Raw genomic sequence first — 24,644 nt, 5'->3', positions numbered from 1 at the left:
AGACGCCGGGGTAGTTATCTGTTTATCGCCCACAGCGGAGAGCGCTGAGCACAACCCGCGTCTCCAGGTGGAAATAAAACGGATCGCACTTTTTTGTACGTACTCATGTAATGCTCACAATCCTGGAGGGCCGCGGTGTGAAATGAGAATGTTTTATGGGGTATTTGCTGCCGTAAATCAGCCACAATCCGCAGTCCATGGAGATATGGCCTCTTAACAATCCCGAACTGCTGCTTCTGAAGACACCTTCCGTTTCGCCTCATGGTGAGGTAGCAGAGCTGAATGTGTCCTACCACACTCTACAGACTCACACTTTTAATAATAACACTTTAATATTTTGATTTCTTCCAAAAACAGCGCCCCACCCGTCTACAGGTTGTGTGCGGTATTGCAGCTCAGCCCCATTAATTGCCAGTTGGATACAATGAGGGTGTTAGCTCCTCCGAGACATTGAGATACCTGGCAGTAAATTTATTCATCCTCTAATGATAAATTCCTGCTGATAAAATTGTGATTTTATCAAAACTACAGGACACAGCCCAGTAAGTGGGTCATCGCTGGAATCAGGGTCTCTCCCCCTACATTATGCTGCTCTGAGATTAGTGGCAAAAACCTGGGGGAAGATTCCCTGTAATGTCACCTGCAGAGGCATTGTTGGGAAGTTGATCACTTATTGCCAGATCTCCACATTAGTGATGAGTGGACGCGCTTGGACAAGCTGTTATCCGAGCATTCTCGTGTGCTAACCGAGTGACTTCGGCGTACTCGAAAAATATGTGCGAGTCCCGTGGCTGCTGTTCGACAGCCTGTTTGTTAGGAAATCACTACATGTGTTGCAGCTGTGGAACAGCCATTAGACATGCAGCCGCAGGCACTCGAACATATCTGTCGAGTGCGCTGAAATCCCTCAACAAGCACACGAGCATGATAACACCTTATCCGACACGCTCGCTCTTCACTACTCCCCACACATTACAGCTTTGTCCTTGGATAGTTTTCTTGTTAATTTCTAGCAAGTAAGGACAAGTTGAAGCATCTTTGTCTAATGTTCTTAAGACAATAATTAATTAAAAAGTTTATCAAGTAGATTTTTTTAATCATTTGACTTTTCAAAAAAAATAACCGAAACTAAATTCTAACTTTTAAATGTAGAGAATAATTCTGCTATGAAAAAAATTCACTCCGATACAAAAAAAGCAAAACCAGACAAAAAAAAAAAAGGTTATGGTTTTCGTAGTGCAAAGAGCTAAAAATGGAAAGCTACTCTGCTTCCCAAAGGTTAAAGCGAGCCGTGCCCTTAAGGAGTTAATGTCTGTCCAATTAGCTATTTCTGTAAAAGATGCCGGAAGGAGCCACTTCCAATTGTAAATGACTTTTCCATGTCGCAGGCAATGAGAAGGATAATTTTAGAGCGAGCGTCCGTCACGCGGTCACGTGATTTCCCCCGCTGGTGGAGCCTGCCGCTGTACTTACAGTAATGGTTAAGTGAATTATTTAGTCTGTTCTCAGCTGGATGGCTTTAGTGCTTTCAGAGCAGCGCTCAGGATGGATTCTGGTCTCCAAGGAGCAGCGTCGCGGTTGTATAGATCTTCGGAACACTGGTTTATTATTTCACAAATATCGATGATGTGTAGTCTGATGTAAAGACTTTATTATTTACAAGCTGTTTCCCAAACTTTCGACAGAACAGATCCATACAGGCTGCTCTCTCATCCATCATTCTCTGCGTTCTCAGAAACGTCGAAATCCCAGAGGGGTCTCCAAGACCCTTAACAACCTGTAGGAAATGTAAGAAGTCAACGAATGTCGCTTGTGTGCGACTCGCAGAGGTTGCGTGGACTCGTTACTGGTATCACTAATAACCTTCTGGTGGAATGTTCACCATCTCTGTATCATGAAAGATACATGCGTCACGTAGGTCTTGTATCGTGTTGGTTACTATTAGGTTGTACAAGAATCATGAAAAGAAAGATAATAATAAAGATAAAGGCACAACCCAACCCAAAGGTGAATTTTATAATTTTTGCATGTCCTTAGGGCGCTGTTCACATCACAGTTTGGGGCTACATTCAGCAAGTATGAAAGGAAATCTACTGGTTTATGCAGTAAAAATGGAGCCTTCACGTTTGCGTCATCGAAGGGCAGTGCACCCCTGCAATAAAAAAAGACCATGGCGGTCACAAATTGTCATTATCTGGCTCTTGAATTTTAGGGGTCAGGCACAGAAAACTAGTAACTGATTGGGTGTACTGAATGGGGCGCACAAATGCCACCCTCAACAAAACTTCTTATAATAATGTCTACATTGTGGCCAACTTTCGGCACGGTAGATCGCTATCTAGTAGCCACAGTCCAGTACATGACTGACTGATAAATGACCCTCTAGAGAGGGACTGTTAGGACTAATGTGCACACATCTAGGACATTGTTCATAATAAGAAGGATTATAGTTGGGTAAAAGGATCCTCCACTACCTTGGGTCCTCCACCAACCATCCGAACTTCAACCATCATCTCTAAACTCCCTCTGATACAATTGATTTGATTAATTAGGGTTGTAATGAGCATTCAAAGTGACCAAGGGGCTACGGATCCACTCTGCCCATGGATTCCCTGGCACCACCCGAATAGTTAGTCCATTGCTCTTGCCAACCTTCATGCACAGATATTTGGGGTGGAATTGTTTGCAGCACACACTGTAGCTTGCAAATTTACCCCCATGACCATGTCTCTTTTCAGGCTGTGCCCCTGCCTAGATCTTCCATGCCACCTCCACAGAGGAAACCTACTGTGATTAGTTCCAGTAGTATTTGCTGAGCACCCAAGAGATTTACCGTCTCCTCCAGGAGCCTCGGAGTTCACCTATTTTCTAAGAGTGTTTCGGGTGTGGGGTAGTGTGGAGTTGTCTTTCTCTAACACAACTAAGAGTTATAGATAGTTTCCCTTTTGATGAATAATGTTTCATCAATATCCTATCACACTGATACATTTGTTGTGTGCATCATCTGCCCTCAGTGCAGGAATTCTCGGGATTCCAGAACATTCTGGATACTTCTTCAATTTGCCGTGATCCTTTAGGACGTTAGAGAAAAGATGAATAAGACATTGTATAGTCCGATCATCACAGTCTAAGTTTCAGGCAAGTTTACCCCCATAGAATTCTCTGTGCGTTCCGTTCCGTGTGACTAGTCATTGACTTGACAGTCTTTAGCTCGTTTCCAGACAAGTTCATTACATTTATTCTTTTGAAGCAAACAATTTTACAAAAAAAAATACCTTTCTCACCTGCCGATCCCTCTCCGTATTGCTCCTCTGGTTCCTCGCCACTCTCTGAGTCTTTTCTTAAAGAAGTTGTCCACTCCTCAGGATAGGACATCATTCTCCGATCTGCCAGGGTCCGGCACTTGGCATCCCCACCCATCAGCTGTTATCAGTGCCAGCAGTGGCGGCCACCTGCCGCAAGTATTTCTTGGCCGTCTACTTATAGTGACCACCGCACAGCACTCTAAGCTCCACAAGGAAGGACTTCTGGCTGGCGGCCGCCAGCTGTGGCGATGGTGCCAAGTGTCGGACCCTGGCCGGTCAACCATTGATGCCCTATCCTAAGGATAGGACATCACTGTAAAAGTAGTAGACAACTTCTTTAAGGCAGAAACATTTTGTGTTTGCTGCAGCCAATCAGTGACATTGGTAAACACTATGGCCACTGATTGACTGCAGCGGTTACATTATTTCTCTATTAGAAGAGACTGTCACGGGACCCGGGAAGCAGCACAGAGGGGAATTTTTACTTCCCTGGGTAAATGTTACAAAAGAAAAGTACTAAACAAACCCCTTTAACATGTACTACTTCCCCTTTAAGAATCTCTGACCTCCTGTACAGCAAGATCGAATATTCTAAGCAGCGAGGATTAATCAGTTTGTCATGCTGCTATCAATATGAGCCGAACACATTCACGGTGTCCACAGTGTAACGTATATGTTATCAGATAACGTATCAATAATGTATATCGAGCGGCACAACGTCATTTTACACTATGGTTAATGACCGCGCCGCAATGGTTCCATTTATCACTGACTTGTGCAAATAATTAAGATGTAAGACGTTTCCTTGGGATGGATGCACAATAAATAAAGCTGTGGCAGGAGGAGTATAGCGACGACAAGGTCTATATACATACCGTATATATGTCCCTATACAAAAGGCTCACATAACCAACAAATCGAAGGCCGGCTTCACATGACAGTGGCTCCGGTACGTGTAGTGACAGTTTTCTCACGTACCGGAGACACTGACACACGTAGACCCATTTAAATGAATGGGTCTATGCACATGCATGCGTGTTTTCATGGACCGTGTGTCCATGTGCAAAAACACGGAGACATGTCCGCTTTTCTCCGGCAGCACGGTCTGCAAAGCGTCCCGCACACGTGCACACTGAGAACAATGTGCACTCTCCTCCGTTTGCACGTACCGCCGCAGGAGAAACAGCGCTACAGTTAAGCGCTGTCCCCTGCGTGTGGTGCTGAAGCCGGCATTCATCCCTTCTGTCCTGCTCGGCTGAAAGCAGCGCTTGCAGGAGAAAAGGGATGAAAGATCAAGCTTTTTTTTTGTTAAAAATAAAGTTTGGGGTCACCTCCCATAGGGGTGGAGCCGCATATTCATCACTGTAATGAGCGGTACCACGTGACCGCTCACACAGGACAAGCTGCCGGTGCTGAGAGGAGGCATCGCGGGAGCTGGGTATTTCTCTGCAAGCGGGAGGGCGCACCGGGGGTGGGAGGCGGGAGGTTACCCCAAACTTTATTTTTAACAAAAAATAAATAAAAAATAGATTTTTCATCTCTTCTGTCCTGCGAGCGCTGCAGGGGACAAGAGATGAATGCCGCCTTCAGCACCACACGCTGGGGACTGCGCTTACTGTAGCGCTGTCTCTCCTGCACGGTCCGTGAGGTCCTCAGGCGGCACATGGGCGGCACACGGCTGCCGCACATGTGCCACACTGATGTGCCACGTGAGCACACGGACACGGATAACTTCGGTACAGTTTTCTCCGGTACCGGAATTATCTGGACGTGTGAGACTGGCCTAAGGCTGGTCCAACAAGTCACACAAATTTGCCAATTTTTAATTAATCTGACACAGGAGAAAAAGTGATTGGGCAGATTGAATTTAACATGCCCGATCCCTTCTTTCCACAGGTTTTGTTGATTCTATTCTACCCATTGAAGTAACATTCATGACCTGAGCGTTTGCGCTCCTCTGAAAAAGGGAGGAATTTCTGTTGGCTACAAGAGCGGACATCTGATAATTATTTATAGTACCTGTACTGGAACATTAGTGCCCCTAACCCTTCAAGCTGTAAGAATGGTGTTCTCATCCTCTGTATCAATAGTCACAGATATTCACCTAGAAATAATCATTGTACTAACATCTTACTACTCGGAACACTTAGCTTATTTCTCCAGCAGAATAGTGAGTGCAGCTCTGGGGCATAATACAGGATGTAACTCAGGATCAGTAATGTAATGTATGTACACAGTGACTGCACCAGCAGAATAGTGAGTGCAGCTCTGGGGTATAATACAGGAGGTAACTCAGGATCAGTAATGTAATGTATGTACACAGTGACTGCACCAGAGAATAGTGAGTGCAGCTCTGGAGTATAATACAGGATGTAACTCAGGATCAGTAATGTAATGTATGTACACAGTGACTGCACCAGAGAATAGTGAGTGCAGCTCTGGAGTATAATACAGGATGTAACTCAGGATCAGTAATGTAATGTATGTACACAGTGACTGCACCAGCAGAATAGTGAGTGCAGCTCTGGAGTATAATACAGGATGTAACTCAGGATCAGTAATGTAATATATGTACACAGTGACTGCACCAGCAGAATAGTGAGTACAGCTCTGGAGTATAACACAAGATGTAACTCAGGATCAGTGATGTAATGTATGTACACAGTGACTGCACCAGCAGAATAGTGAGTGCAGCTCTGGAGTATAATACAGGAGGTAACTCAGGCTCAGTAATGTAATTTAGTATGTACACAGTGACTGCACCAGCAGAATAGTGAGTGCAGCTCTGGGGTATAATACAGGAGGTAACTCAGGATCAATAATATAATGTATGTACACAGTGACTGCACCAGCAGAATAGTGAGTGCAGCTCTGGGGTATAATACAGGATGTAACTCAGGATCAGTAATGTAATGTATGTACACAGTGACTGCACCAGAGAATAGTGAGTGCAGCTCTGGAGTATAATACAGGATGTAACTCAGGATCAGTAATGTAATGTATGTACACAGTGACTGCACCAGCAGAATAGTGAGTGCAGCTCTGGAGTATAATACAGGATGTAACTCAGGATCAGTAATGTAATATATGTACACAGTGACTGCACCAGCAGAATAGTGAGTACAGCTCTGGAGTATAACACAAGATGTAACTCAGGATCAGTGATGTAATGTATGTACACAGTGACTGCACCAGCAGAATAGTGAGTGCAGCTCTGGAGTATAATACAGGAGGTAACTCAGGCTCAGCAATGTAATTTAGTATGTACACAGTGACTGCACCAGCAGAATAGTGAGTGCAGCTCTGGGGTATAATACAGGAGGTAACTCAGGATCAATAATGTAATGTATGTACACAGTGACTGCAGCAGCAGAATAGTGAGTGCAGCTCTGGGGTATAATACAGGATGTAACTCAGGATCAGTAATGTAATGTATGTACACAGTGACTGCACCAGCAGAATAGTGAGTGCAGCTCTGGGGTATAATACAGGATATAACTCAGGATCAGTAATGTAATGTATGTACACAGTGACTGCACCAGCAAAATAATAATAATATTAATAATACTAATAACTTTTATATAGCACAAACATATTCTGCAGCACATAATCACACAGTTACAGGAGGAGTTGGGGTCCTGCTCGCAAGGTTACAATCTTTAAAGAAAAGGGGGATATTATAGGTAAAAAATGAGTGCAGCTCTGTAGAGTAATGCAGAGTGTAACTATATCAGTACAGACCTAATAATGTAATATATTTACGCATTGACATCATTTTATGTGATGATTTATCATTGTTGATTTTGCAGAAGCCACTAATAAGCTATAATAGGCTGCAAATCAATTCTTGGTAACATTGTGTACTTTCGGAGATTTACAAGCTCCCCTTTCCTTCCATTTCATTATATGCTGCATGTGTTTTACTATTACCAGTATTTCTTGGATTATATAATTCTCTGGATACAATAAACATTTTGTTTTCTCGCTCTTCCTAGAAGATAAGATCAGACCAATGGATGGCGAATGTCATAAAATGCACAAAGGAAAAGCAGAGCGCGACGCTGATATCCCCCGATGACGGATCCACTGATGATGTAGACGCTGATGATGATTATTCCGTCTGGGTATTTGTAAACTCGGGTGATTTGCTGGATGTTACTGAGGACGGGCAATGTTGTGGAGTTTGTCTCGCATGTCCAAATATTATGTCGGCCATTAATGTAATTGGCTATAAACTGCACAATATTCTGTCCCTAATGAGAAGAAGGAGCAGTCGGAGTTCTGCTTCTCATAAATCGATACGGAAGATGGTGAGAAGAGGCAGACGTGAGGCAATGGAAATGAATGAAATGGCATTTAGGGTGTTTTGTTTGTTTTTCTTTGTTTGTTTTTTTACTCATTAATTTAAACTTTTTTTGTCCTAGGTTTGGTAGACAGAGGGTAAACGTAAGCAGTAAATATCCAAAGCATAAGTAAGCATTTGTATCTCTCATTTTTATAGCCTATGGGATATAGACTCGCTGTCAATCTGAAGGACCCAGTATATTGAAAAACTGAACCATTAGTTTAGCGTTTATATCAGCATCAGAAATGTTTCTTTTCTGCTGACAATTGTTACAATATTTTTGCACGGAATAAAATGTATCAGTTTGAATAGTTACTTAAAGTTTTGACCATTGGATGATTCCTTAATAGATTCGCTTGGCAACATCTGCAATTTTGCAACGTTCCTTCAATCTCTGCACCCTGTGATTGTAGGAGCGATCCGGGGGACAAGTATTCAGTGTTTATATATCATGTTACAAAGTGGATCTATTGAGAATTGTCCAGTAGTGCGCAGCTCCTTTAAAGAGGTTTTCCTAAAAAGGGGACAATTGTGACAAACTCTCATCTTTGAAAAGAAATCGGTTTCTAGAGGTTTTATTCTCTTTTTGTAAAAAAAAACAAAAACTTTAAAACTTCAAAAAAGTAAAACTTTCTATTTAATGTGAAATAAATGTGCATTTTTGCAAACAGTTTGCTCCAGTTTATGTCAACTAAAAACAAAAGAAAGGAGGAAAGAAAATTTGAATCATTTTATTTCTTTTCTATTCAAATTAGCAGTTTTGGGAAAGCCATACTTTGGCGGAGCATGTGTATACAGCGTCATTCAGACGCCAACACTGCCACCGCGTTTTCTCAGGTTAAATTGCTTCGGTTTTCAGGTTCCTCCTAGAATCCTTAAGTTTGGCACCAACTGTACGGGGGGGCAGTAAAAGTTATATTGTGAATACAAAGGGGGAAGTGAGGAATAAATGACATTTGAGGTGCAGCGTGGCAGCAGATCCCAAATAATACCACTGTGACATCTATAATAGTGCCTCCCCTTCCTGCCTCTGCTCCTGTGTCATCAGGCGGCAACACGGGACAACAGTTCTAGTTTTGTGCCCTCTGGGACTTTTAATTAAATCCAGGCTGGGAGACATAGAGTTATCTGCTGGGTGGTTTGGGTGGGTTCAAGCTATTTAAGCTCCTGAGATCCTGCTGTCCCCTGCCAGTTATATTCTGACTTGCCTTGTTATTCTCCCAGTGGACAGTACTTTTGACCTCGGCTTGCTTTTTGGCTATGCTCCTTCTATGCTCCCAGTAAAGACATTCTATGTACATGAGTTCCTGTATTCTGCCAATATTACAAAAAAAAAGCATTATTTTGATTCATGTGTACAGGCGCCTTATCAGACACATTGGACAGTGTAACATTGTTTCATATTCATTATTGTTTTCACTAATAAGTAATCAACATATAAAAAATTATTTTATATTCTTTTATATATTTTTATCTTATTTCATTTCCTTTTGCTCTTTGTTATTCAAAACTAGATATTGTATTAGATTGTTTGAGATCTCTAATTTTTATGATTCCCCATTCTCTCCTTGCTTTTCCCATGTTCATCCTTCCTTCCCTTTCCTCGTTTCCTAACCTTTTGTTACATTAAGATCCAATAAACATAGTTGAAATACTTATATGTAATCAATGTTATAATATATTACAAGTTTGATGTTATAAGAACTGGATTATTTCATCTTCTAAGGTTTTAAGTTACTTTTTTGCATTTTGTGAAGACACCTAAGACTTTCGCCAACTTGGGAGAAGAACAGATTTCTTTTTCCTGTGGCTTGGAACACACTTCGGAGAGTTTACTTTGACAGTTTGTGACATCACTTTACCGAATGGTGAAATCTCTCATGAATTATTCAGTAATTAATGGCTGGAATCAGAAACTCGTTTAATACTGCTCTGCTTCATAATAAGCCGACATTGTTACATTGTTATTCTTTAAGTAATGAACGGTTTAATTGCAGAGTATCCAGTGGAGAATTGAAAGTCTTTTACCGGCATGAATGACAAAGTACAAAACACGACGAGGGGGAAAAAAAAAACTATTCGATATCTTTGTGCCGCGGCAATCAAAGCTCCTTAAACAGATGCTTGGAGGATCTTTGCTTTTACAAACTGATCAAACACGCAGCGTTTTGTAAAGACAGAATGGGGGAGATATCGTATGTAATTACACGTGAAGATCTCTGGATGTGGCGCATTGTCGGAAGCTGCTCATTTCCAGTCACAAGTAATACAGATGGAAATTTACAAGGAATTCAGGGTTGTATTCATGCAGTTTAGTGCAGTTACTGCAATTACAGCTCCTTAAAGTGGACCTGTTGTTGGGTCAGAGTATGTTGTATTTTCATTTATTATTTTTACTTCCACCATATTATCCCATAAATATGGGACTTTTAATTTAGTGGTATTTTATGTCCGTCACATATTGAGCTTAGCTCACAGAGTAATTATGCAGAGGAGCCTATAGACACGCCCCGGAGGATCCTGTAAGCCATGCGCTCCTTGGAAAAGGTTGCAAAAAATTGCAGCAAATGAAATGTCTTGTATCTAAGGAATTATCTGCAGATTAAATTATTGATTAAACAAGACAGATATTTCCATCTCCCTGTGTGGTTCCAACATAGCTCCCAAGTAGCACGCTCACTGTCTTGAATTCATATTTGACTCAGATCTTTCCTTTACTCCCTATATCAAATCACTCACTCATGTCACCTGCACCTCAAAGACTTCTCCAAAATCCGACCTTTTCTCACTTTTGAGACTACAGAAACTATTACTTTTGCTCTTATTCATTCTTGCCTTAATTACTGCAATTCTCTACTAATTGGTCGCCCTCTTACTAAACCTATTCTGAATGCAGCAATCAGGGTTGTATTACTATCCAGCCACTAAACCGATGCCTCCACCCTGTGCCAGTCATTGCACTAGTTGCCCATCCACTACAGAGTACAGTATAAACATATTACTCTCACCCACAAAGCAATCCACAGTATTGTACTATCTTCCATTTCCTCCCTCATCTTTGTCTACCACCCTACCGTGCCTTCCATGACAGTAATGACCAAAGACAAACCACCTCCATGATCCAAACCTATCATTCCCTGTTCCAGTACTTCTCTTGTGCTGCTCCAGTTCTCTGGAAGGCACAACCCAGACAAACTGTTTAATTCCCAGCATTCTCGACAATGGACTGTTGTCATATGAGTCTTAAAATTTGATTGTAATTACAGCCTCAATCCCCTGATGACGCCAGTCCAGCTGGTGAAACATGTTGGGGAGGCTCAGGAGCAAATATTAAATGCACCAGTCAGTGAATCAATGGTGGCATATAAATAGGATATAGGTAGCGGTCACTACTTGTCCTACATCTTTGTATTAAATAAGAAATAGATATTAGGACAGTGAGCATGAAAAGACGTGAGTCCAATAAGCAGTATGTTAGTGTCCATAAAGATATACTGACCAGTGCAAATAGATTTTTCCTTTATTAGAATCAGTAAAAGTTCAATTTTATGGTCTTCCATTAGGGATTATTTGCCTTTGGTAATTTGTGATTTAGTATATGGTTACCCTACACTGACTTTTTGGACAGCATTGTTAGGTCCCATACACAGCACACACAAGCACAAAGGATTTCTGCTCTCAATTCTCTACATAGTACATGTTTAGAAGCAATTAGGTGGTTATTCAGCAGTACTTAGCAGTGTAGCTGTGAACCCATCACTGGACTGAAATAAATTCCTAAAAGAAAGTAGCAGTAGCCTGAATGAACTTATAAAACAGGGTAGCTCTAAATTTAGCACTGGGATGAAATGAAATGCTTACTAGAAAGCAGCAGAAGCTTTATAGAGCAGTTCTGAGCAGTGTAACTGTGAGTTCAGCTCTTGTGGGAGCTAAGACTCTTACTACAAAGCAACATTATACAGAAATACTGAGAATTGTAGCTACGAATCTAAGGGCTCTTTTGCACATTAGTTTTTTTTTTTTGTGCGTCTGCTGTTATTTTTATGGATAGATCTTGGACCCTCTCACTTCATTTAATGTGCCTTTTCACATGTACTTTTTGTTCTGACTGTCTGCGAAAAATAAATGGAGATGTTCTACTTTGATCCATCACCATTGTAAGTCAATTGCCCCTGAAAAAAATGGAAATCTCACGGATGTCACACGTGCTGTCCATATCGTATTGTTTAAAGTGTCGGATTAGCTAAAAATTTTGTTTTCCTATGAGAAAAAGGGATGTAACAGAGATTGTAAAAGCTGACACAAAAATATGTCCAACACATAGAAAAAAACCCACAGACCATGCTTCACATAAGAACAGAAGCACCGTGTCCTTCTCTTTCACTCTGCTCCTTCCTCATCCATAGGCTTCAATTGTGAGCTGTGTTACCCAGCGGTTATGGAACCACTGTGCCACGGTCCGGCAAGAGCCTGGAGGAGCACAAGTAAGTGTAACTCTTCGCTAGAATCCCTGATGGTGGCGTTAGACTTGGCTCTAGGTGAACCCCAGGTGCTACTCCAGGACGGACCCTGTTGTGTATCCGCTTTTTGGGCTCCCCTGGTGGTTGCTGGTGGTACTGGTGACTTGTTTGCACTTTGCTGCTTCTGTTCACCTGCTTCCATCAGTGTTTGGGAGTTTCCTATTTAGCCTTGCTCTCCAGTCATTTCCTTGCCGGTCATCATTGTAACCAGAGCCTTCGGTTGCATGTTCCTGCTACTAGTCTGCTGATCAGCTAAGTGGACTTTGTCCTTTTGTTTTGTATCTTTTGTCCAGTTTGCAGTTTTTGTAATTCTCTGTAGCTGGAAGCTCTTGCGGGCTGAAATTGCCACTCCTGTGTCATGAGTTGACACAGGAGTCTTAAAGTAATTTCAGGATGGTTTTTGAAAGGGTTTTCAGTTGACCGTGAAGTCCTCTTTTGTATCCTTCTGCTATCTAGTAAGTGGACCTCTCTTTGCTAAATCTACTTTCATACTGTGTATGTCTTTTCCTCTTAATTCACCGTTATTACATGTGGGGGGCTGCTATCATCTTTTGGGGTATTTCCCTAGAGGTAAGCCAGGTCTGTTTCTTCCTCTACCAGGCGTAGTTAGTCCTCCGGCTGGCGCGTGGCATATAGGAAGCCGTAGGTATGCTCCCTGGCTACTGTTAGTTGTGTGGTAGATTTAGCTCACGGTCAACTCGAGTTTCCATCACCCGAGAGCTCGTTCGTTACTTATATGTTTCTTACGTTCCCTTGCCATTGGGAACCATGACAGGACCCATAGAGCCATGGGCGACTGGGAAGCAGAACCGGCCAGTAACTGGTTGGCAGGATAGTACGGCACAAGCAGGACTGGAACGGGAACACGGGATGGCCATAGTACTGCATCACAAACACAGTTACACAGGTGTAAGTTGAGACTGGGTAGGTAAGCGGTAAAAGTACAGATCAGGTGGATCAGGATTGGGACTAGGCACAGGCAGGATGGATTCAGGACTGCGTATAGCTAGATGAACTGGGATAGGTACAGACAGAGGGGACCACATCAGGAGTACGGGGACCTTACAACTAACTAGCAGGAAACAAATAGACTAACTAAAGTTGCTAAAGCACCTCCCAATAGGGGAGGGTGCCTTAAATGCAACACATGTCCCAGCTATTGGCTGGGGATGACTTTAGCAGTGCACGTGTTGGCCCTTTAAGAGTTAGGGGGAACCCTAAGCCCTCTTCCAGGATACTTACATGCCGTACCACACCCGAGAAGCAAGCAGATGCCAAGGGAGCACGGACGGGTAAGTATACACGCTGATGGTGTCCTAACAAGCTGTAATCTGATACCTCAGTAATCAGAGCATATACCTTGCGTTGACCAAGTAGGATTTAAGCTGTTTTTTTCTGTTTTTTTTAGAAATAATGCTGAGATGAGGAGGCAGTAGGAGGAGAAGAAGTGGCTCATATGTGGAGAAAGAATGTATTATAAAGATTTTTTTTGCTTATTCTGTTTTATGAACAGTTTACATTTGTTGATAAAGTGACTATTTAGTACACAACCAAAGAGGGCATGCCAATTCCCCTCTGAATAAGAAGCGTTAAATTTACTGATCCCACCATCCCATAATGGTAAGAGCCAGCTCATGTAGTGACAGACATGGGACACCGCCATGAGGCGCCTTACGTACGTACATACTGTCTGATGCCCAATGTAAATGTTAGCTTAGCTGTAATAACTGGGCCTTAGAGAACCTAATGATCTATTAATTACAGCCAGATTCCCCTGAGCTTTGATCAGCACCTCCTGCTGCATGGTCACACCGGCAAAGATTTCAGCCTCATTAGTGGCACCTCATGTCGGCAGCACACAGACTCTGCGGCACGGGATACACATTAAGGATTAATATTTATTGCTGGAGGGATTGTTATAATTACCCTCCTCAGAGTTCTGCTTTCATGGTGTTATACACATTAGTAATGCTGTTTTAACAAATAATAGGACAGTGGATTCTGGATCTCGTAATAAACGAGTAGAAGAAGTAGAAGGTGCAGATGACACAGCGGAGTGGAGGCTCGGTGGAGGCTACAGATACAACTGACCTCCTGCAACTTTACCAGTGATCCTATCATTATTGTAGAGGAATAAATAAGTTGTAATTGAATTTGTCTCAAATTTAATAATTAACTCTGGATTCTTGTGATTCACGTCAAGCAAATTTAGCCAAATGGAAACCAACTATTGTTCCGATATGTAGATGTCGCCCGATGCACGGCGTGATATTGTCGCATCAGAGGTGTACGCAACATTAAGGAAACTAAAGTTAAAAGGAGCTGAATAAATACCTCAATGTTCATCTCCCTGTAACAGCCTCATATGGGAGCTTATCAGAAAGTAATAAATGAGCAGGGGTGTGTTTATGCTATGACTCCTCCCTTGTGTACGCCCCTGAGGTGCAGCTTCTTGGAAATAGCTGTAATGAAGGAATGCTAATGCATAAGATTTGTAAAAAACAGAAGTATGAGTTTTATTGAACACTCCTGATACATAAAGCTAAGTATTATTCATTACTAGAGAGAAGCAAATCTCCCAAAATTTAAAAAAATGAATTTTAGGGACATTTATTCATATTGGTTGGTGGATTTGTTTTAGTCCTGAATAAAATTAGCTTCAAATTGACAGTGACAAAATAGCCATGAAAAAAAGTGTTTAAAACTGGATAGTAGGGAGTAGTGTTAATGTATAAATATACACACACACACACATATATATATATACAGTGGGGAAAATAAGTATTCAAAACACTGCACTCTCCATTTTTTGTAGGTGGGAAAAATTTGCTAAATCGGCAGTGTATTAAATACTCATTTTTCGAACTGTACCTATAGATATATAATGTTTCTTCGTTTTCTCCATTATATCAGTTCATGAAAATTGGACTGCTCTTAGATGTCACCTGAGTGCGTCCGATTTTTCACTGACCCATAGATTTGTATTTTGCCGATATTGATCTGATGTTTGGATCAAAATCGGACATGTCTCTGAAATTTGCCTTAGACCACTCGGTCTGAGGAAAAAATCGGGCATGTGCACAGCGCCATAGAATATCATAGGTATGAAAACCACGGATATCACTCATATGAGAAAATTGGGCGTGTGACTATTGTGGGGGGTTGTAACCCCTTTTCTCCGTCTGCTTTGTTTTGGGGTGAACAGAGACCTGAGAGCATAATAGACGTCATTTCAAAGCACTTTTGATTCAAACTGATTTTATTTGGACCAAATTGAGTGAATTTGCGAATATTGAGAAGGTCGCTCATCTCTGCCACTGCCTCCGCCACCGTCTGCGCAGCACAAGCTGAAATATGACATGAAGTGTAAAAAATTTGACATTTCTGAATTTTCGAATATTTAGTCCATATTGAGATTCCAAAAAAAAAACACAACAAATGTGTAAAAAGTATATTTTTATTTACCATAAAAAAAATGTAATAAAATTTTTTAAGTTATTTTCCAACAACCGATTCCCTTATGTGCCTGGTCTCGTTTTCCGTTCCCAGCTCCAATTTCCCGGACCAGCTCTTGTAATTGATTTATTTCAATTAAGCCCTGTTTCAGTTTTTTCCTCAAAGTGCAGTCATTAACCCTTGTCAAGACTTCTTTCAATTACCTTCTGGTTCCATGCAGACTGACGCTCACCTCACAGTGAACAGGTAGAACCTTCTACAGATGGTTCTCAGCGGGGGAGAAATCGGCTGGCGATTATCAGGCTGTTCACTTAGAAGAGCAAAAATGTAAAGTGATTAAATGTATACATAGAGGAGGTGCGCAAAAAATACAAAAAATCGGAGCTGCACATGTTCCCTATACATTAAGAAGCAAATTTCTGGTGTAAATTTGTTGCAATTTTGCTGTAGCTTTAATATTTTTCCTTTAAGGTTTGTGCAACATGGAGTTTTTCAGGATGAGTCCACTCCAAAAAGCCCCAGAAAACTAGCTTAAAAAATACTTAAAAAACTTTTCCTGTTCATTTCTATTATACAACCATTTAGCAGTTTCTTTTTGTTCACTTTTTTTCCACTTTAGGTTTAGGAGGGAGAAAAAGTTCATGTCATGTCTTTGAAGCGTCTGATGGAATCTGCTGTCATCTAGTCACTGTCCAATCAGAAGGCTGCAAAGAACTATTCTGGATAAGAAAAGAAAACTTTTCAAAAACTTTTCAGGAAAAGAAGAACCCCTCTAAAAAAAAAATCCCCAACGAAGTAGCTCCTGCTGCGAACTCAATAGCGCTGGCAATGGCGGGTGCAGTGCCTTTTCCAGGATGGTACTGTAGTCGTTGGCCCGTCTTCTGGCGGCAGTGGTCCACTGCCCCTTGTCCATATACTCATGTGGCTAACAAAAGCACGGGCCACAGTCCTATGCAAGCCCAACTTGGCTCAAATACACCAGCGTTTCTCAACTCCGGTCCTCAAGAGCCACCAACAGGTCATGTTTTCAGGATTTCCTTAGTATTGCACAGGTGATAATTTCATTACCTGCTCAGGCAATAATTCCATCACCTGGGCAATACTAAGGAAAACATGACCAGTTGGTGGGCCTTGAGGATTGGAGTTGAGAAACACTGAAATACACGAATCTCAAGGCAAGGTTTACATATAAATAAATCAGAAAAATGTAAAAATAAATTTTTTTTAACTTAGAAAAGCGCTGAAAGAATTTCTCAACCATCACCACTACGTATACCAATGGACAATCAAACGGACAACTCGGCAACTGCAAGCAGAAAGACGGAAAGAACCGAAATAATGTCCAATAATTCACTAAATAATAGTATTTATTAAAGATATGCAAAAAACATGGGGTAGAGGGGGAACAAAATACTAAAGAAAGGGCACTGTGCCAGGGGACAGCAAAGTTAATTACAAAATGATGAGGTAATGCATACTAATTGTATGAAATATTAAATCAAATGGCAAATTCATATAGCCAGATAATTATACATATATATTAATACCACAGCCCAATTAGTAATGTAACAGGTATATCCATATGTATGAGTAGATAGATAAGTAAACTGCTAGTGCAGATCTATTAATGGCCAAGGCTGCCACTACATAATCGGACAAAAATAAACACGATTGTGTGCTAGAGACTTATAATAAGTCCCAAATAAGGCCGCATAATGATTACCTGGTACTGATGTGAGAGACGTCCCCTGGATGTGCCCTGCCCCGACGCGCGTTTCGAGCTTTTGCCTTCATCAGGGGGGTAGTCAGGTAACAAGGGCCAGGACAACTAATCTCTGCCCACGACAGGGAGCACGTGTCAGTCCCGTGTGTGGTCTTTCTTGGGGCAACGCATCTGCGGTACTCACGGTCACATAGTGTACGGCACCTGGTTCTCTCTGGCAGTTACTGGACACACACTGAACGTCCCACTCTCACTGGTCCCCGCTGTTGGTGGCGGGCGACGCTGATATGCTTGGCGCTGGTGCTCCCGGCTGGGGCACTACTCTGTGGCTGCTTCAACACCCGGCTCGGCTCTGCTCTGTGTACACGGCTCTACACGGCTCTGCTCTGCACAGCTCTGCTATGGATTACTGCTGAGCACACTGCTTCCCTCAGCACAGCAGTCTCTGCCCTTCTGGTCAACAGCAGCCCGCCCTGTCGCAGCGCCGATACTCTGTTTCAGGATGGGGAGCGGAGCACACCGCTCAACCGCCTGCATGCTGCTCTGCACTGGTGCCAAACTTCCTTCCTTCACGCACTTTTTCTTTGTCCTCTTCCGCCCCCCTCCGACAGCAGGAAGCCCCTCCTCTCTAGAGCTTCCCCCAGGCAACAGGGGAAGGTCCGCCTCACTCAGGCTTCCCCCGGGAACAGTGGATGCCACCTCTCTAGTTCCGGACCCAGCACGCAGGTACCCTCTGCCTCGTCGACCCCCCTAACACGCATGCATGTTACATTGCACAATAGAAAATGTCAATCAGCGGCATGTAAAGCCGGCAGCAAATTGTGTGGTAAAAGCATCATGGGACAGGAGTGCATTGATAAAGGACCTTTAACCCCTTTCTGACCTCGGACGGGATAGTACGTCCAAGGTCAGAAGCCCCGCTTTGATGCGGGCTCCGGCGGTGAGCCCGCATCAAAGCCGGGACATGTGCCCGTAATAGGCATGGGCAGAATCGCGATCTGCCTGCGCCTATTAACTAGTTAAATGCCGCTGTCAAACACAGACAGCGGCATTTAACTACCGCTTCCGGCCGGGCGGCCGGAAATGATCGCATCGCCGACCCCCATCACATGATCGGAGGTCGGCGATGCTTCAGAATAGTAACCATAGAGGTTCTTGAGACCTCTATGGTTACTGATCCCCGGCAGCTGTGAGCGCCCCCCTGTGGTCGGCGCTCACAGCACAATTCTGCTACATAGCAGCAAACATCAGATTGCTGCTATGTAGCAGAGGCGATCGCACTGTGCCTGCTTCTAGCCTCCTATGGAGGCTATTGAAGCATGGCAAAAGTAAAAAAAAAAGTAAAAAAAAATGTGAAAAAAATAAAAAAAATATAAAAGTTTAAATCACCCCCCTTTCGCCCCAATCAAAATAAATCAATAAAAAGAAAATCAAATCTACACATATTTGGTATCGCCGCATTCAGAATCGCCCAATCTATCAAAAAAAAAAGCATTAACCTGATCGCTAAACGGCGTAGCAAGAAAAAAATTCGAAACGCCAGAATTACGTTTTTTTGGTCGCCGCAACATTGCATTAAACTGCAATAACGGGCGATCAAAAGAACGTATCTGCACCAAAATGGTATCATTAAAAACGCCAGCTCGGCACGCAAAAAATAAGCCCTCAACTGACCCCAGCTCATGAAAAATGGAGACGCTACGAGTATCGGAAAATGGCGCAATTTTTTTTTTTTTTTTTTTTTTTTAGCAAAGTTTGGAATTTTTTTTCTCCACTTAGATAAAAAATAACCTAGTCATGTTAGATGTCTATGTACTCGTACTGACTTGGAGAATCATAATGGCAGGTCAGTTTTAGCATTTAGTGAACCTAGCAAAAAAGCCAAACAAAAAACAAGTGTGGGAGTGCACTTTTTTTGCAATTTCGCTGCACTTGGAATTTTTTTCCCATTTTCTAGTACACGAAATGGTAAAACCAATGATGTCGTTCAAAAGTACAACTCGTCCCGCAAAAAATAAGCCCACACATGGCCAAATTGATGGAAAAATAAAAAAGTTATGGCTCCGGGAATGAGGGGAGCGAAAAACGAACACGGAAAAACGGAAAATCCCAAGGTCATGAAGGGGTTAAAATCACAGATCTGCCCACCATGAATGCGTTTTGTGATAATTTGTGATGAGATACTCCATAGGAAATGAAATAGGGCATTTGTGCTATACTCCCGGTATCTGCATCTCGGCTATATATCCGGTACAAGGTATTAATGCAGAATAAGCAATAAACATCTCACGGAAAAGCAAAGGTATAAAAAACAGAACAGTAAAAATAAAGGCTTATAGGATACAAGGACACATGGGGGCATTTATTTTCTACTTAAATTAATATATTTTGGGTTAAAAATGATTTTTTTTTCATTTAGTTTTCATTTAAAATTTTGCACCGTTTGGCTTTTACAAACTCATTGTTTCCATACATATTGCTGGCTGCAGAATTTTAGCCCCTTTCTGATTATTTATGACCACATCAAGGGTCAACTCAACTTTGATGATGTCTGTGGAGAAAAAGCTGCTTAAAAAAATGCATAAAAAAGTTAAAAACTCCCATCAGAAAAGCTCACTGATGGATTGTCACTGTGCAGTAAGAAATGTGCAATGAAGCAAAGAGCCAGTAAAATACAAATAGCGCAAAAATCTTTAAGAAAACCCAAATGCAAAAATAGTTTTAACCTAAGATGAATGTATTTAATTTGAAAAAGAGCCTCGAAGTCGTCCATATTTTTTTAATGATTCAGTAAAATGTTTTTTTTTGGACTTTCCGCGGTCACTCCATGTGACTGCAGATTGCTTCATGAAAGCTTTTGCTTCAGCCTTTTTTTTTTATTATTCTGGTGAAAATAAAATAAGAACAAGCTGGCTCCGACCTGCGATCTTGGAACTACTATGAAATTACAACTTCCAGCGGCTGAAGGTGGAGATCACGCTGGGAATCAAAAGTCACAGGTCGGAGACCGCTAATTCTAAATCCCCTTAGAAGCCCCTCTTTTTCTTTTCTCCTGGTTGATAATGGACGTGGTCGCGGTCTGAGCTAAGTGTTACACATCCAGATCACAGCGGTGACTGCAGCAATTAGTTGCTGAGCTGAGATTGCAGGCGAGGACAGAGGAGAAAAGTTTTCAAAATACAGGGGCCGATTCATCCAGAGGCTTTTAAAAGAATTCTGATGTAAAATTAATTTAAATGTCGCAGTTTGTGCAACTGAAAGTGAACAGTGAGTGGAGTTCTCGCTCCTAGGATGTGGAACAGCGGCGTTCATCGATCCGCGAAAGTCAATATTTATCTAAGTTCAAACATACAGTGCCTACAAGTAGTATTCAACCCCCTGCAGATTTAGCAGGTTTACACATTTGGAATTAACTTGGCATTGTGACATTTCGACTGTAGATCAGCCTGGAAGTGTGAAATGCACTGCAGCAAAAAAGAATGTTATTTCTTTGTTTATTTTTTTTTTTAAATTGTGAAAAGTTTTTTCAGAGGGTCATTTATTATTCAACCCCTCAACCCCCCAGAATTCTGTTTGGTTCCCCTAAAGTATTAAGAAGTAGTTCAGGCACAAAGAACAATGAGCTTCACATGTTTGGATTAATTATCTCTTTTTCCAGCCTTTTCTGACTATTTAAGACCCTCCCCAAACTTGTGAACAGCACTCAAACATGGTCAACATGGGAAAGACAAAGGAGCATTCCAAGGCCATCAGAGACAAGATCGTGGAGGGTCACAAGGCTGGCAAGGGGTACAAAACCCTTTCCAAGGAGTTGGGCCTACCTGTCTCCACTGTTGGGATCATCATCCGGAAGTGGAAGGCTTATGGAACTACTGTTAGACTTTCACGGCCTGGACAGCCTTTGAAAGTTTCCTCCCATGCCGAGGCCAGGCTTGTCCGAAGAGTCAAGGCTAACCCAAGGACAACAAGGAAGGAGCTCCGGGAAGATCTCATGGCAGTGGGGACATTGGTTTCAGTCAATACCATAAGTAACGTACTCCACCGCAATGGTCTCCGTTCCAGACGAGCCCGTAAGGTACCTTTACTTTCAAAGCGTCATGTCAAGGCTCATCTACAGTTTGCTCATGATCACTTGGAGGACTCTGAGACTGACTGGTTCAAGGTTCTCTGGTCTGATGAGACCAAGATCGAGATCTTTGGTGCCAAACACACACGTGACGTTTGGAGACTGGATGGCACTGCATACAACCCCAAGAATGCCATCCCTACAGTCAAGCATGGTGGTGGCAGCATCATGCTGTGGGGCTGTTTCTCAGCCAAGGGGCCTGGCCATCTGGTCCGCATCCATGGGAAGATGGATAGCACAGCCTACCTGGAGATTTTGGCCAAGAACCTCCGCTCCTCCATCAAGGATCTTAAGATGGGTCGTCATTTCATCTTCCAACAAGACAACGACCCAAAGCACACAGCCAAGAAAACCAAGGCCTGGTTCAAGAGGCAAAAAATCAAGGTGTTGCAGTGGCCTAGTCAGTCTCCTGACCTTAACCCAATTGAAAACTTGTGGAAGGAGCTCAAGATTAAAGTCCACATGAGACACCCAAAGAACCTAGATAACTTGGAGAAGATCTGCATGGAGGAGTGGGCCAAGATAACTCCAGAGACCTGTGCCGGCCTGATCAGGTCTTATAAAAGACGATTATTAGCTGTAATTGCAAACAAAGGTTATTCCACAAAATATTAAACCTAGGGGTTGAATAATAATTGACCCACACTTTTATGTTTAAAATTTATAAAAATTTAACTGAGCAACAAAACTTTTTGGTTTGTAAGATTTATGCATCTGTTAATAAATCCTGCTCTTGTTTGAAGTTTGAAGGCTCTAACTTATTTGCATCTTATTAAACCTGCTAAATCTGCAGGGGGTTGAATACTACTTGTAGGCACTGTACATCAAAGCGGCAAGCAGGGAGTTACAGGGGGTGACGACGGCCGTTTCACAATCTTCCATTTCTTCTGCGGGTCCTAGTAACTGGTGCCTTCGACGCACCATTCCTAATGAAATCCAGACAAAGATATAATATTTAGACAAAAATATAGAATATAGAAAAAGAACAAAACTTCAGATATAGGTACGGGGCCAGCGATACATAATACTGGATACAGGTACAGGACCAAGTAACAGAACAGGACACTGGATATAGATACAGGACAAGAGTTATATGAAGAAGGATACAGATACAGGACCAGAGATACAGGACACAGAATACTGGATATAGGTTATGTGCCAGGGTTACAGGATACTGGATAATGGATATAGATACAAGACGAGGAATACAGGATACTGGATACAGGTACAGGACCAGGGATGGAGGATACTGGATAATGGATATAGATACAGGACCAAGCAAAAAATATAACATATACAGGTACAGAACCAGGGATATATGGTACTGAATAAAGGTATAGAAGCAGGGATATAAGATACTGGATACAGGTACAGAATCAGTGTTACAAAATACTAGATAAATGTACAGGACCAAGAATATAGGATACTAGATACAGTACCAGGATTACAGATTACTGGATATAGATAAAGGACCAGGGATACAGAATACAGAATAGTGTATACAATTACAGTACCAGGGTTAAAGATTACTGGATAAAGATGTAAGACCAAGGTTACAGAATGCTGGATACAGGACCAGGACCAGGGTTACAGAATACTGGATACAGGAACAGGACCCGTGTTACAGAATACTGGATACAGGAACAAGACCCGTGTTACAGAATACTGAATACAGGAACAGGACCAGGGTTACAGAATACTGAACACAGGAACAGGACCAGGGTTACAGAATGCTGGATACAGGTACAGGACCTGGATTACAGAATACTGGATACAGGAACAGGAACAGGGTTGCAGAATACTGGACACAGGAGCAGGACCTGTGTGTTAGGGGTCGAGTTCCCGCCTCTGCACAGGGGGAATCTCGAGCCATCTCCGCAGCGGTCTCCCATTCTTCTTCTGCTGCAGTGGAGCCTACTCAGCAGAGACGTCGGTCCCAGCATCTTGCTCAGTCTGACTCTGTACAAAGAGTTACTGCTGCTTTTCCTGCTTCTGCCATGGAAGTCAGTGCTGGGCAGCGGCAAGCAGATGCTTCTGGGACTAAGTCCTGCTGTTCTCGTTCTGAGCATGCCCAGAGTAAGATCTCTCTGTGGAGATCGAGGGTCACATGATCAGATACTGCAGCTAAGGCCATTGGTCCTTCAGGAAGGTCCTGTAGGTGCTCACGCTCTGTGGCAGCCTCTTATTGGTCCTTCTAGGAAGGTCCTGTATGTGCTGCAACTATTTAAGGCTCGCATGGCCGCATGGCCATGCGCTAGTATTGTTCAATGTTATGTACTTTGCCCCAGTGTGGTCATGTGAGTTTGTGTTCAGGGACCCGGCTGAAATAAGCCCATAGTATGCTGGCACCTCCGGCGAGGAGATTTTGTGTGAATGTATTCAGGGACCTGGCTGAAATAAGCCCCTAGAATGCTGGCACCTCTGGCGAGGAGTTTGTGTGCATGCATGACCACTGACTGCTCTCAGTTGAGTAGTTAGCCTGTGCCACTGTGAAGTCAAACAGGGCGCAGTGCTTTGAGTTTCAGCTACTCTGTGAAGTAACAGGGTTAGCTAATACCGCCATATAGTTCCGCCGTTGGCTAGCAGCAGGTTCTCCTGCACGGTGGACCCCGGGCTGCGAACGCATCAATTATAATAAAACCTCTATATTTACTCGGTGCGTTCTGCTAGCTCTAACACCGTGTTACAGAATACTGGATACAGGAACAAGGATACAGAATACTGGATACAGGAACAGGACCAGTGATACAGAATACCGGATACAGGAATAGGACCAGGGTTACAGAATACTAGATACAGGAACAGGACCTGGGTTACAGAATACTGGATACAGCAACAGGACCAGGGTTACAGAATACTGAATACAGGAACAGGACCAGGGTTACAGAATACTGAATAAAGGAACAGGACCAGCGTTACAGAATACTGGATACAGGGACAGGACCCGTTTTACAGAATACTGAATACAGTAACAGGACCAGGGTTACAGAATACTGAATACAGGAACAGGACCCGTGTAACAGAATACTGAATACAGGAACAGGACCAGGGTTACAGAATACTGAATACAGGAACAGAACCAGGGTTACAGAATACTGGATACAGGAACAGGACCAGGGTTACAGAATACTGGATACAGGAACAGGACCTGAGCTACAGTATACTGAAT

This window comes from Ranitomeya variabilis, chromosome 4, assembly GCF_051348905.1.
Source record: "Ranitomeya variabilis isolate aRanVar5 chromosome 4, aRanVar5.hap1, whole genome shotgun sequence".
Lineage (NCBI taxonomy): Eukaryota > Metazoa > Chordata > Amphibia > Anura > Dendrobatidae > Ranitomeya > Ranitomeya variabilis.
The sequence above is the reverse complement of the archived record's forward strand: the minus strand, read 5'-3'. Positions refer to the sequence as shown.